General features: G+C 32.1%; 1 long non-coding RNA gene across 1 annotated transcript in view; it reads left to right on the top strand.

Annotated features, from left to right (window-relative positions):
- Positions 1–12,725, top strand: part of LOC120769209 — a 210,208-nt gene extending 197,483 nt beyond the window's left edge. The window contains exon 7 of the long non-coding RNA XR_005704829.1: positions 12,658–12,725. This is a non-coding gene — a long non-coding RNA (uncharacterized LOC120769209). The remainder of the gene's footprint in view (positions 1–12,657) is intronic.
- Positions 12,726–13,345: the final 620 nt, after the last annotated feature.

Genomic DNA, 13,345 nt, shown 5'->3' with positions numbered 1-13,345 from the left:
ACAATATTTAATCAAATCGTCAGGACTTGAGCAGAACTAAAGAATTTCAGATATTTTAAACCCTTAGAGACAAGCACATGTTTTAGTTAAAAGTCGCTCAAGACCCTTAAACCGTTCCAACAACAGCCAGGTCTACGTAACCCGAGCGGACCCGGATGAATTTTCATCCCGGCCAAGCACTGTCAATTTGGCAGATTTCTGCGGTTACAACAACAATTTCAACAAGTCAGTCAAACGAATTAGTAGAAGCTTTCTAAGCAAACTGTTGTAGGTAGTAAGGAATTTATAGATTCTATATGGCATCTACTTAATCCGTGTGTCTGTATATACACGCAAACTAGACTCTCAACTTTTCGTATGTCGATTTGAAATTTTACACACGTCCTTTTTTCTAGTAGTTTCTCGTTTGTCGAAATCACCGATTCACTTCATTACCCTATTGAGTGTAGCTGTCATATAAAAAGCCGATTAAAATCAAGTTCTTGTATGAATCAGCTTTTTATTTGAGGAGATACCTTCACAAAATTTGGAGCGGATTAGTGACTGAACAAATCCTACAATCTGTAAAGAAATCATTCAGATCGGACCAATATAAGATATAGTTGCCATACAAGGTAGCCGCGTAAAATTAAGTTCTTGTATGAAAAACTTTTTTATTTGAGAAGATATATTCATGAAATTTGGAGCATATTATTGCTTAAGTCAGACCTATAATCCTTGAAGAAATTATTGAGATCGGATCACTATAGCATATACATATGTAGTTAATATACAAACTGACTTTCAAAAATTTACTTTTTGTATTGAAAACTTTTTATTGAACAAGATATCTTCACGAATTTTGTAGAGAATTTTTACTTAAAACAACCCAACAATTTGCGAAGAAGTTATTCAGATTGGATGTCTTTAACATATAGCTGCCATACAAACTGACTTATAAAAATCAACTTTTTTATTGAAGACCTGCTTATTTGATACCTTTACGGAATGTGGTATATATTATGGTCCAATGAAACGGTATAAACTAATAACTTATTACTGCATTTAATTTGTATTTACTTTATTTTATTTGTAATGATTTTATTTTATTTTCTTAATAAATTTTTTCATTACTCTAACTCAATTTATTTCAAAATATTTGCAATAATATATTTTTATTTGTATTATATTTTATATATTTTATTAAATTTTTAGATTGCAATTTTATATTTTTTGTTATTATTTTTGCGTATTTATTACAATATTTTTTTCATAATAATCGTATAAAATATATATTTCAATATAAAATTTGCACTACCAGTCAAGGTTAATACAAAATTAGTTTTTTCCCTTTGCAGAAAATTGCATACATTAATTTTATCTAATTATACGTATCGAATATCCGTATTTAAATATAGCAGACCAAATAAGCGTCGCTAAAAGCAAAGTTAAACAAAAACAACGAGATTGCCAAAAAATTGCGATGATTAAGTGCAATCAATGCCAAAATAAATTAGGCCAAATGCATGTGACAAATTAACCGTAGAGACCCCCAAACAACAGCTAATTTACAAAATACGATTAAAAAATAACAACAAAATAAATTAACAAATCAAAACACTGTTAAAAAAAATTTAAAAAAATTAAAAAGCAAACCGAAAGCAAAGTTGGAAAAATATTGCAAAAAATTATGCCAGTCAGGCGAAATGTCAAACAGACAAGCTAATAAATAAACTTTCGCAAGCAGCAAATAATGTGCATACATACAAATATAAAGGTACACACGTCAGTAAATGACGAAGCCAATGGGAGCATTCAGGCAAAAAGAGCAGCAAAGCTAGGCAATAAAAACAACTAGCAACAATAGAGCTGCAGCGAACGTGATTATAACAAACTGAAGCCGCAGATTAGCTATTAAAATGTTTTCGATTTATTTTTCATACACTTTTTCACTTTTAGGGCGCATGCACAAAACAACAAAAGTAACGAAATAACTGTATGTTGAGCTAAATGCCAGCGATTCGCGAAAATTGTAAATCATTGAAGGCAATTTCGTGCACCAAATGCATGATTTAGGTACAAATACAATAAAACTTAACGCAAAGGCAAAAAGAAATTTAAAAAAAAGAGAAAAAATTCAATAATATTAAAAAAAAAATTAAAAAAAACTAAAATATAAATTTTCTTAAATGATTCCAAAAAAATTTTAAATTTAAAGTAAAAAAATTGAAAACAAGGAAAGACAACAAAAAAATAGTTTTTACTGAAAATTTTTTTTTTTAATTAAAAAAAATATAATAAAAAAGTAAAAAACTGCAAGAACAACAAACAATAAAGGCATAAAACAACAGTTAAATAAAATTTTTTGTGCAATTTCACGAGTTTTATTTAAAAAAATATTTTTTACATGTTTACTTTACTGTTGTTTTAGCTGCTGTTTACATTTTTATTTTAAGTTTTTTTATTTTGTTTTGTAATTTTTAAGCAAATTTTTCATAACAAAACAGTATTTATTGTTGTTTTTGCTGATTTTTAATTTTGTTATTTAAATTTTTAAAATTGTTTTCAATTAATTAGGAGAAGTTTTATTTCAGTATTTTTTTTTTTAATTTTTTTAAATATTTTTCAAAATTTTTTAATTTAAAAGATTTTTTTTTTAAATTTTTTTATTTTTGATTTTTGTTTTTTGATTAATTTTTAATATATTTTACAATCGAACTCACGAAAATGTTCGAAATTGAAATTATAATACAAAAAACTAACGAAAATAAGCTCAGCTGTCAACTCCAACAACAATTTGCAACTTTGAAAAAAAATTTGTGCGAAAAATTGACTGAAATCTATAGCAGTCATTACGTAATCACACACACAAGCACAGTTTGAAGCGTTCAAATGTAATGCACACACTGCAAAGCGAGCGTTTTATTAAGACAACACGAACTTAGTTGAGCCAATATGCTGGTGTGTGTGTGTATATGAGTTTGCGTTTTCATGTGGGCGTGCATTGCAAGTGGCAAAATTCCAGTTAGACACAGCGTACACAAAAGTTATTGAATTCAGTGCATGTTTGATAAAGTAAATTAATTTTTCAAATATTGGGTACATACATACACATACACAGATACACAAAATTTTTATTTGCACTTTGGTTAGCAAATGTTTTTTAGATTTTTAGACACTTTAGAATGCGGATCTCTGACTTTTGACAATTTGCACTGACTATTTAGTAGTTAAATGGAGTTGTACACACATACATACATATATCTAGATATATGAATATATATAAATTGTATATATATAGAATTTTTATTAACGCATACTATGCAACACAGCATTAGCAGCACACTTAGCACACACACAGCTTTAGATATGCACAAAAGTAAGCCAGAGCAGCGAACGTGTGTAAGAATTACAATGGAAAAACTTTACTTAAAAAATTTTCACTATATTTCTTTTTATTTTTTCTTTTCCACTTCTCTTCCTTTCACAAACGCAACGAACGATTTTCACACATTTCACGCGTACGCGACGCCAAGCAAAGACGAACTGACTTGACCAGCTCAGCTTAGTAGCGCGCTAGTGTTGAGCAAGCGACTCAATTTGGCTTAGATAAATCGAAATAGATAGTTAGGCAGCTAGAAAGAGGCTAACAAACAGATCTCAACCAAACGGCGAGTGCAATTCGGCAGCGATCTCACTGTTCGTCGACTGCTGCGCTTGTTGTTGGCCTCAAATGATAGATAATGCTTAGTTAGTTATCTGCGACAGATTTACTCGTTATGGGAGAGTGCATTTGCGGCGCTCACGTGTAAAAATAAAGTAATAGAAAAAACGGGGCGGCCAACAGGTTGCTTACGACGGGAGCGCGCACGAAAGGCAGCTAAGCAGTAGAAGGGTAAAAAGATAAAAACGTGAAAAAGGCAAAAAATTAGTGAGAAAATACGAATAAAATACATAAAGGGAAATAAAACGATCTAACGATCAGCTGAGCAGCAAAACTGAGTTGCGCTGAAACGAGTTCAATTACAAATTAGCTGAAATTGTATGATGTGACTGTTTGAGACTGTCAAAAGTGAACGAAAATAAACAAAAATATAAATTTAATAACCGGATAAATGTTTAAGTGGCAAGACAGCTAATTCAATAGACAGCTGAGCGCTGATTTCGATTGCAATACGTGATAACAACAATGCAAAGTCACCAAGCTAACACACAGCTTTTAGAAATACCATTGAAATTTAATAATTTTTTTAGATTTTGTTGTTGTAAAACTTTTTTTGTTTTTGTAATTAGTTTTTTTTGTTATTGTAAATATTTTTTTGTTGTTAAATTTTTTTTTGTTTTTGTAAATTATTTTTGTTATTGTAATCAATATTTTGTTATTGTAAACAATGTTTTATTTATTTTTTTCTGCGATAGATACATACAAAAACTGAACTGCGTGCGCTGAGCGCGTATAACACTTTTGGCGTCAACAGTTATACGCCCATAAACTCTCACAGCCACACATACACTCGTATAGCAGCTCAAATACACATTTTCCAACACAATACATGTTGTGCGTGAATATGAAAATCTACAGGTTTTTCTTTGGCCTCTCTCATTTGCTTTGGCATGACTCTGGGAAAATAAATATTTGCTTTGCTTACATTGTTGAGCGTGAAAATCCAATCAGGGGCCGGTTTAGTGCTAGAACGTTTATTCTGGGCTGATCTGTTTGCTCTGCACTTATTTATTTATTGTTATGTAAACATTTTTTTCTTACAAGAATTTGTAAAATTTTTACAGGTCAAGTATTGGAAGCCTTCAAGTGGTTATTGATATCTGACAGACTAAAAGTTTCACACAATTGACTGGCGAGAACAGAGAAAAGGCAATATAGTCTGAGGAGCCTTATATACATATGTATTTGGTTCCATCTTAATACATATAGTGAAAACTAGGCAAAGCAACCCTAGTTTAAAATCTAAAAAATAATGTGGAGTGCCCCATTTTATTACAAAAAATATTTTTTTTTTTTTATTTATTTGTATAAATTTTCTTATATAAAAATTAATAATAATTTTGTTTTGAAAAGTGGCAACTCTTCAACAGAAATTGTTTATAAATATTATATTTTATTATACCATGGAAATAATTTCCAGATGGAAAGGTCAGTGACCCTATAAATTAAAAAAAAAAAACATGTTATGATTTTTTTATATAATATAAAAAACCAAAACTAGAATTAAACTTAAAAACTGCTTAACAACATATTTTACTAAACCTTGAACGGGGTTTCCAGAAAGAAAGGCCGGTGGCTCTCCAAAGTATATAAGTAGGTACATATGATCAGCCCGGCGTGATAGCCATGCCGCCTACCTCTCTGTATAGTATATACGAATTAGTCCCATATTTTCAAGATGTCGTTCTGAGATTTCGTACACATCCTTTTACCTCCAAGGAGCTGCTAATTTGTTATAATCACCGATATCGGATTACTATATCATAGCTGCCATACAAATTGATCGATCAAAATCACGTCCTTGTATGGAAAATTTTTTTATTTGACGAAATAACTTCGTGAAATTTGGTATAGATATATTTTCTGAAGTAACGCTATAATGTCTGAAGAAATTGTTTAGATCGGATAACTATAGCGTGTGGCTGTCATACAAACTGACTGATCCAAATCAACTCCTTGTATGGGCGACTTTGTTATTTGGGAAGGTATATTCATGAAATTTGGCACAGGTTAATTTCTAAGACAACGGTATAATCTCCGAAGAAATTGTTCAGATCGGACGCTTATAGCATGTAGCTTCAATATGAACTGAACGAACAAAGTCTACATAAAGATATCTTTATATAAAATAATAAATGCACCTGTGAAGGTTACTATGTTAAGCTTAGGTTAAATTGAATTACAGTTATTGGCAGCCCTATTTCAAAGTAAGACTTCTAATCAAGTTAAATACTTTAACTGAACTATTTTCCAATTTTATGGATATTTCAAAACATTATCAATTTATGAGCTATCAGAGGGTTAAAATATTTGAGAATAGCTTTTTCCGTAGACTTCCCTCATCTTCTTGTAGTAAACTCAGTTCCCCCTCTCGCTCGCAACACAAGAATGTGTTCGGGGAAGACTACAAACTCATGCTGCAGCACTTACTTCCTTCTTTACTGCGTCGCACATTTTGCTGTTTTTTTCGCTTGCAACAATCAGCTCACATTTATCTATCTTTGCTCAAAGACTGCCCTCCACACACACAATAAGACCACTTCCTCGGCGGCTCGCTGGTCCGTTGGCGCGCTCTCTAATGCGAGTACGCATGGTTTTTGCGGTGCACTCAACCGCTGGTGTTTCTGTTATCTGCTGCTCGAGTAATTTATCTGCGCTAGCTGTGTTAACGCGTTTTTTCTTATTGTTTTTGTTGTTGCCTTTAGTTTTCTTAAATGTTTGTGTTACCCCATTCGCAACTGCTTGGCTGTCTTTAACTCTTTGCTGGCAACACAAACTGCTTCTATTTATTTATTTATACTTGGATTTATATACGTATGTGTATGTATCAGTGTCTGTGTGTGTAAACATTTTCTTTGGCGATTTTCTTGGCGAATAACAACTGAAACTATGTTAAAAGCCAGCATTCATATATATCCCGTTTTGTTTTGTGAAGCTGAGCCAAGCCGAACGTTAAGTCAGCCGTAAGCTGTTGTTGCATTTTTATTGCTTTTGTTTTTATTGTTGCTTTTGCAGTTGTTTGCAAGCATGTTGCCACTTTTTGCTATTAGTTGCTATTGCTATTTGTATGTTATTTATTTGTTGTTGCTGTTGTAGTTGTTGTTGTTGTGTTTGCATTTTTTGCCGCTTCGTGCTTCTTAACTGATGGCGTCATGTTGGCAAAGTCACGTTACCTCCGCTACGGTATGCTATGTGCATGGCGTGCAGGCGGCGGTGGGCGGTTTGTGAATCGCTCTTGCTTGAGGGGGTCGCACTTACGGTTTTGTTGTGATTGTTTTTGTTGTTTCCGCTAGATGTTGTCTATCGTTGAGTGAGGCGATTTGTGTGCGTTTGAACGCATTTTCGAAGTTGTTTTGTTTTGTTTGTTATATACAGATTTTTTTTTTATATTTTTATTTTAACTTTAATTATTTTGTATATTTAAATTTTTTATTTTTCTTAATTTTTTATGTTTTTATATGTATTTATTTTTTTTAATTTTATTTGTATAATTTACAATTATGAAAAAAATTAAGAAAAAAAAAGGTAAAAAAATTAAAAATAAAAAAATATATATATAAGAGAATATAACAAATATATACACAGCTTCTATATATACATACATATATATATATTTTTTTTTATTTTTTTAAATTTTATTTTCTTAACTTTTTTCATAATTTTGAGCTTTGTAAGAGTGATCCTATTTTTTTTTAATTTTTTTTTGTTCAAAATAATCATAAATTACGATAACTTCTGCTATATATGTTTTATATGTATATTTAGGCACTTAAAGCAAAAATCGCTTAAGTGAAAAATGTTGAAAAATAATTTGTCGATTAATTTTCGTATCCTTCACAATGTTCTCTAATTTTATTAGCTTAAAGCCACTTAGCTGTGAGAAATTCGCTTTGCATTTGCATTGCTTAATTTGTAATTGTTTCAAAATAAGCGCTCGCATCATGCATTTGGTATGCGGTGAGTGTTAAATTATTGCACTGATGACAGTAAAACCAAAAATGTTAATAAGGAAAAGGCAAAGCTGTTGTATAACGGTGCATAGTCATCTGCCAAACTCAATTAGCGCTTAAATTGAATGAGTAATTGGATGCATTTATATTGTGACAACAAAAAATCAGTTGAATGCAAATTACGATGACTATGAAGAAAATGAGATTACACTGAATCTAATGAGCAGAGCTGATGAAATTAAATAAGCAATTAAATAAGAAAGCATATTTAGTTCGAAAAAAATAATTACTTTGGTGAAGACGATAAATGTGCTATATACATATGTATATTAGAGTGGGTTAAAAAACCAATTTTTTTCACTTGGTATTTAGAAAAATAGGTTCTTAGACACCTCAAATAAACCTCTCTCAGCATGAGCTTTTAGTTGTAACGGAGAAGTCCTCTGTTTTTTTGATTTTTAAATTTGTTTCTCACTGTCAAATAGAAAAATTTAAATCTCGCTTCCACCTAAGTCTCTTCTGATTATCGTTTTCGTATTGTGTCTTTTTTATCAGAACAAATGCTTGTATTGAAGTTATATAACATAATCACTTCAGTTTGAGAGTGATAACTAATAGAAGTCACGTCGCATCAACGTTATTAATATTGATGCAAGATAATTCTGGATATGTTCTTATCAGACGGCATCTGCAGAAGCTGTATGGAAGAAGATGTGGAGAAAACAACTCAATACTTCCTTCTTGACGTTTGGGAGGTCAAGACTTAAGCACTTGGGAGCGCATACCTTCAGACAACCCACCGAACTGGCGGAAATGACTGAAAAGCCACCAATGAAATTTATGAAGTTTACGGAGACGATGCTGTACCAGTTCGTGTAGCACAACAATGGTTCGATCGTTTCCGTTCTGAAAATTTCGAAATTTTGATTTACAATGATGGAAAAATGTCTATAGCGGAAAGATGGCAAAAAGTGATCGACCAAAACAAAATAGTACATATGTATTTGTTTATTTATTTATTAGTATAAATATAAAAAAATATCTAGATCAGCCATCTAAGCTAATCTATGTTCCCATACATTTTTAATAAGACAAGGTCATTTAAGCCTCTTGATAAATTGTTTGAAGATATGTTAGTACATTTTTATAAATAAAATTTGGGAAAATCCTATGAAAAAGTCAGGTAAGATAACAGTAAAATTCTACTTAAACGAAAATGTCTACAAACTCGGAATGAAGAAACTGATTATTGAGAAGAGAAAATCGAAAACAAATTTTTCAAAACTGTTATCAAAGTTCTTTAAGCTTTTAAATTTATGAAGACCAATCCTCATATGACTAGGTTATCTGCCACCTTACATTTTCTTTGTCAGGAAAAAGTTGAGTTATTTCAAGTGCTCATAGAGCAGTAAGACAGCGAAATAATTGCACAAATCGAATGTTCAAAATAAAATGGTCCTCCAGCACATTCTATTAAGGGGTGATCCAAGTAGAGGTACTTTTTCAATAGACTTTCTTTGACAGATCACGTATGGGTCGTGCCAAGTTGTCAGATTATTTTTGTTCAGTATCAGTAAATACTGAGAGTGTACTAGAAGACCGTGGAGAGTTGTTCACAGCAAGTCGGACTCATCTTAAATTGGAGGCGTACAAAATAAGCTTGTGCAAAAGCTAAAGCCGCTCGACCTTCTCAAGCGAGATTGCTTCGCTCTATGGGCTTTGTAAAGATCCAAGAAGATTCGAAATTTTCGAGCCAAGTTTCTGTTGGCGATGAGAACTATTTTTGGCTGAATTATATATATCGCGCCATGATTAGCGACTATTTGATGTCTGAAATTGAAGTTCGTGATATGGGCGACATTTGGTTTCAACAAGACGGCCGAATTTCCCACAGATCGTATCAATCAATGGATTTATTGAGAGAACACTTCGGTAAATAAATTCACAGATAAATTCACGTTTTTGGTCGGTCAATTGGCCACCAAGATCGTGTGATATCACATCCTTCAACTTTCATCTGACTACTATAGCTTATCGCTGACATACGAACTGATTGATAAAAATTAATTTCTTGTATGGAAACTTTTTTATTTGTGAAGGGTATTCTGGTTTCGATGCAACCAAAGTAAATATTTTTTCTGGTTTTGTATTAATATTGCAATCATTTCGTCATCGTGAAACTTTGAGAGCAATCCATAATCTGCATTTAGCTTTGGGTCCGTTTAGAAATTACTGAGCTCCAGCTGGCATAAAGTATGATAACTAATTCAGTTAAAATAAAAATAACTTATCTAAAAATTAAGTAATAATATCTTTTTAATATCTATTTCTAATAATTCTATAAAGAAGCAGAGCGCTAAGCTTGTTTTTCCGTTGCATGTCAAACAGTTGACGCTAAAACTTTTCTCACTGAAGCAAAAACAAAAAAAAAACAGATGTAAGATGAATCAACACGCATGATCGTATGCGTTCAATCAATTATATTCGTTTATACACGAGTATGTGTGTGTGTGAAAATAAATAGATAGTCATATTGCCATTGCCACAGCCGCCATTCGATGCAAATGCAACCTAAATTTATCAAGCGTAAAAAACTGACTTATCGCCAATAAAAATGCATTTGAATTTATTCACTTGCAAAAGCAGCGCGGCGCGGCAGCAATCAGTGACGCCAACAGGCGACACGCAAATGCACTGAATCCCCCGCATTGCGCACAACGCGAGTACGACAAACCGCCATAGAAACAGAAAGAGAGAGAGAGGGAGAGAGATAGTAGAGGCGTCAGGTGCACTTAAATCCGCATTGTGTGTGCTGGCGCTGGCGGAGGTGTCGGGTCGCTTGCTGGGGTGCCGGCAAGATGACGACACTAAGCGCGTGCCCGCGCACTGACACGTTCAAACGCATACATACACACATGCACATACTCGCATATCCACATATACAGCTTTGCTCCAACCCACCCACCGCTTAACGACTACCGTCCGGTGACTGATTGCTGACCTAAAAAGCCGGCTCTAGCGCATTTCTACTTTTTATTTGCGCACTTACACACACACCCACATAATAGATGCATGCACGCACACATATGCAATATTTGCGTAACTGCGTGCTGATGTGTGAGCGCCGAGCGTTTGCCGGCTTGACTTTGGGGCGACAGTGACAGTTACAACGTCGACCGCGACGCCAGCTGCTACTGTGCCATTTTCCATTTTCTGTGCTCAAGCGGCGGCGGTACCGCTGTATGACCGGTGTGTCACAAGGCTGTTGTGTGCGCTTGTGCTTTCTCGCTATTTTTCCGACATATTTGCATTGCACATGTTTTTGTTGTTGTTAGTGTTTTTTGGTGCTCATATGTTCATGTGTTGGCGCTGCTGCACCGTAATCCGCATTTAGCTTAGTTAATTTGTTTTCTAGCTTTGTGAGTGACACCTGAAAGCTGGGCGTGTGTTGCTGTCTCCAATCGAGATTCCTTTGTCGTATCTTTATTGTTGTTGTTTATATTTATTGGTCAGTAAATCTTGGCTTTTCAATGAAAAACTGTATTCGTTTTTTATTGGAATTTTAAGTTTCGGAAAATTGGGTAATGCTGTCGAAACGCCGTTAAGAATGTTGTCGAATTGAGAGTGATGAGAAAAGCGCTTTTATTTTAATCGAATGCTTAGAATTACTTATGTTGTTGCCATTGAATAGCGCAGAATATTTATTGCGCTTGTTGCTATGATTAAGATTGTAGTAAAAACCGAAAGGTCTTTTTTAAGAGGGGAGCATTGGTGAGATTTCATCATAGACAGATTTCTATTGGAAAATCTTGTGAAATTATTTTTTCGTACAACAGGGATATACATATGTATATGGATTCATAGTATCTGATCATCTGGGATACGAAATCTGAGGTATAGATTTGGATAATCTTTATAGACATAATTTAATAATTATGATGGTGTTCAATATAAAGAACCACGCTTTGATGTACTTTGACTCTTTTGAAGTTTTTTGGTATAAATAGAAAATATTTTACGAAGCTTACAACATAAATAGAGCGCTGATTCAAGCTCTTAGTGCTAATAGTAAGTTCTTACTTATTTAGCGCACGGGAGTTCTGAACTGACCAAATGAGTTCCATGTTAGAATAGAGCTCTCAACCTTGCTATGGTCAGCAAAGCTTAGCGGTCAATTGACCTTAAAAAGAGGAGAAATTATGTTCCATAAATAATGAAACTGTTTGCTCTTTGAAGTAAATTTATAGTAATTTTATGCTTGAAATGTATCACCCTATTAATATTTCATTATGTAAAAATTACCTTATTTACTGCGGTAGTCATATAATAATAATGTAGAGCGCTTAAAGTTGTGACTTACCTAAAAAATATAAGAAATAAATATTAATTTTTTATAAGAAATATTGTGTTCAATAACAAATTAATTAATTCAATAAAAATTAAAAATCGTTCAGAATTATTATTATTATTAGTTTCAAAACTTATTGTAGGTGTATTCCAGTTGTTTCATATTAAAAATGAATTATTTTTATTCAAAACCCTTTTTTGTCCGAATTTATTGTAAAAATTACAAAATTTGTTTGAAATATACATATATATTCACACAATTAAAAAAGATGCTTCAGAAAAAAAATATTATTTTCAATAAAAAAAATTTATTTTTAATAATAAAATAAAGTAACATAAAAATTTATTTAAAAAAAAAAACATATTTTTAAATAACAAAATAAAATAATATAATAAAAAGTAATCTTTAATTAAAAAAAAATTATTTGTAATAAGAAAAAAATTAGTTTTTAATCAAAATTAAAATTCACAAAATAAATTGAAACAGATTCTGAAAAGAATTTTGAATTGTATTTTCTTATTTTTGGTATTAATTTATTTAGAAAAATATTTTTTCTTATCCGTAAATATTATTTTTATATAAACAATTTTTTTTTAGAAACCGCCATTTTTCCAAAAAATTACTTAAACGAAATCTGTTTTGTTTTTTAATTTCAGAGGATCCTGTTCAGATATATAGTGGTCCCCGCTAAACGTCTTTTTTGAGAGGAGCTTCTGGAGGTCAGCGGTAGCTTTGTTCCAAATAAATATTTTTACTAATACTAAGCCTTAAAATACTTAAAATATAATAAAATATTTTTGGATCAATAAATTTAAAAGTTTTATCAGAAAAAATTCTGGGAAATTCCTTTATTTGGCCTTCTAACTGTATAAAACCCTTTAAGGTACAGGAACTAAAATCCCTTCACTCTATTATGCCCTCTCTAATTCATCCTATGTTTCTAAAAAGTCTCATTTGTGCAATCTCTGATACATCGTGAAGATATTCCTAGATAGTCACCTTAGAGCACTCAAATAATTCCTTTTTAATTTTTATAGTCGGCATATGCGGGCCATATTCCATCCATCCTAACTATTACCAATTTCGGCTATATCAATGACATATTTGTCGATATATAGTAAATCTCCAAGCAGCTAGAGGTATAGAATTTTCCTCTTTTTCTGACTCAATTTTGTCTGTTTTAGAGCTATCAGGGATATCATTATGTCTTGGCACTCATTGTAGATTTATCATGTAACAGATTGTTAGATTCACCAAGACGCCATATAATTTTTTTATTATCTTCAATGATAGTTTTGTGATTTCGAAGCTGCTTGACTATATTTCTTATTATGAGCACACTTT

This window comes from Bactrocera tryoni, chromosome 2 (assembly GCF_016617805.1).
Source record: "Bactrocera tryoni isolate S06 chromosome 2, CSIRO_BtryS06_freeze2, whole genome shotgun sequence".
In the NCBI taxonomy this organism is placed as follows: domain Eukaryota; kingdom Metazoa; phylum Arthropoda; class Insecta; order Diptera; family Tephritidae; genus Bactrocera; species Bactrocera tryoni.
Note: the sequence above shows the minus strand (reverse complement) of the source record. Positions and strands in the feature narration are given on the sequence as shown.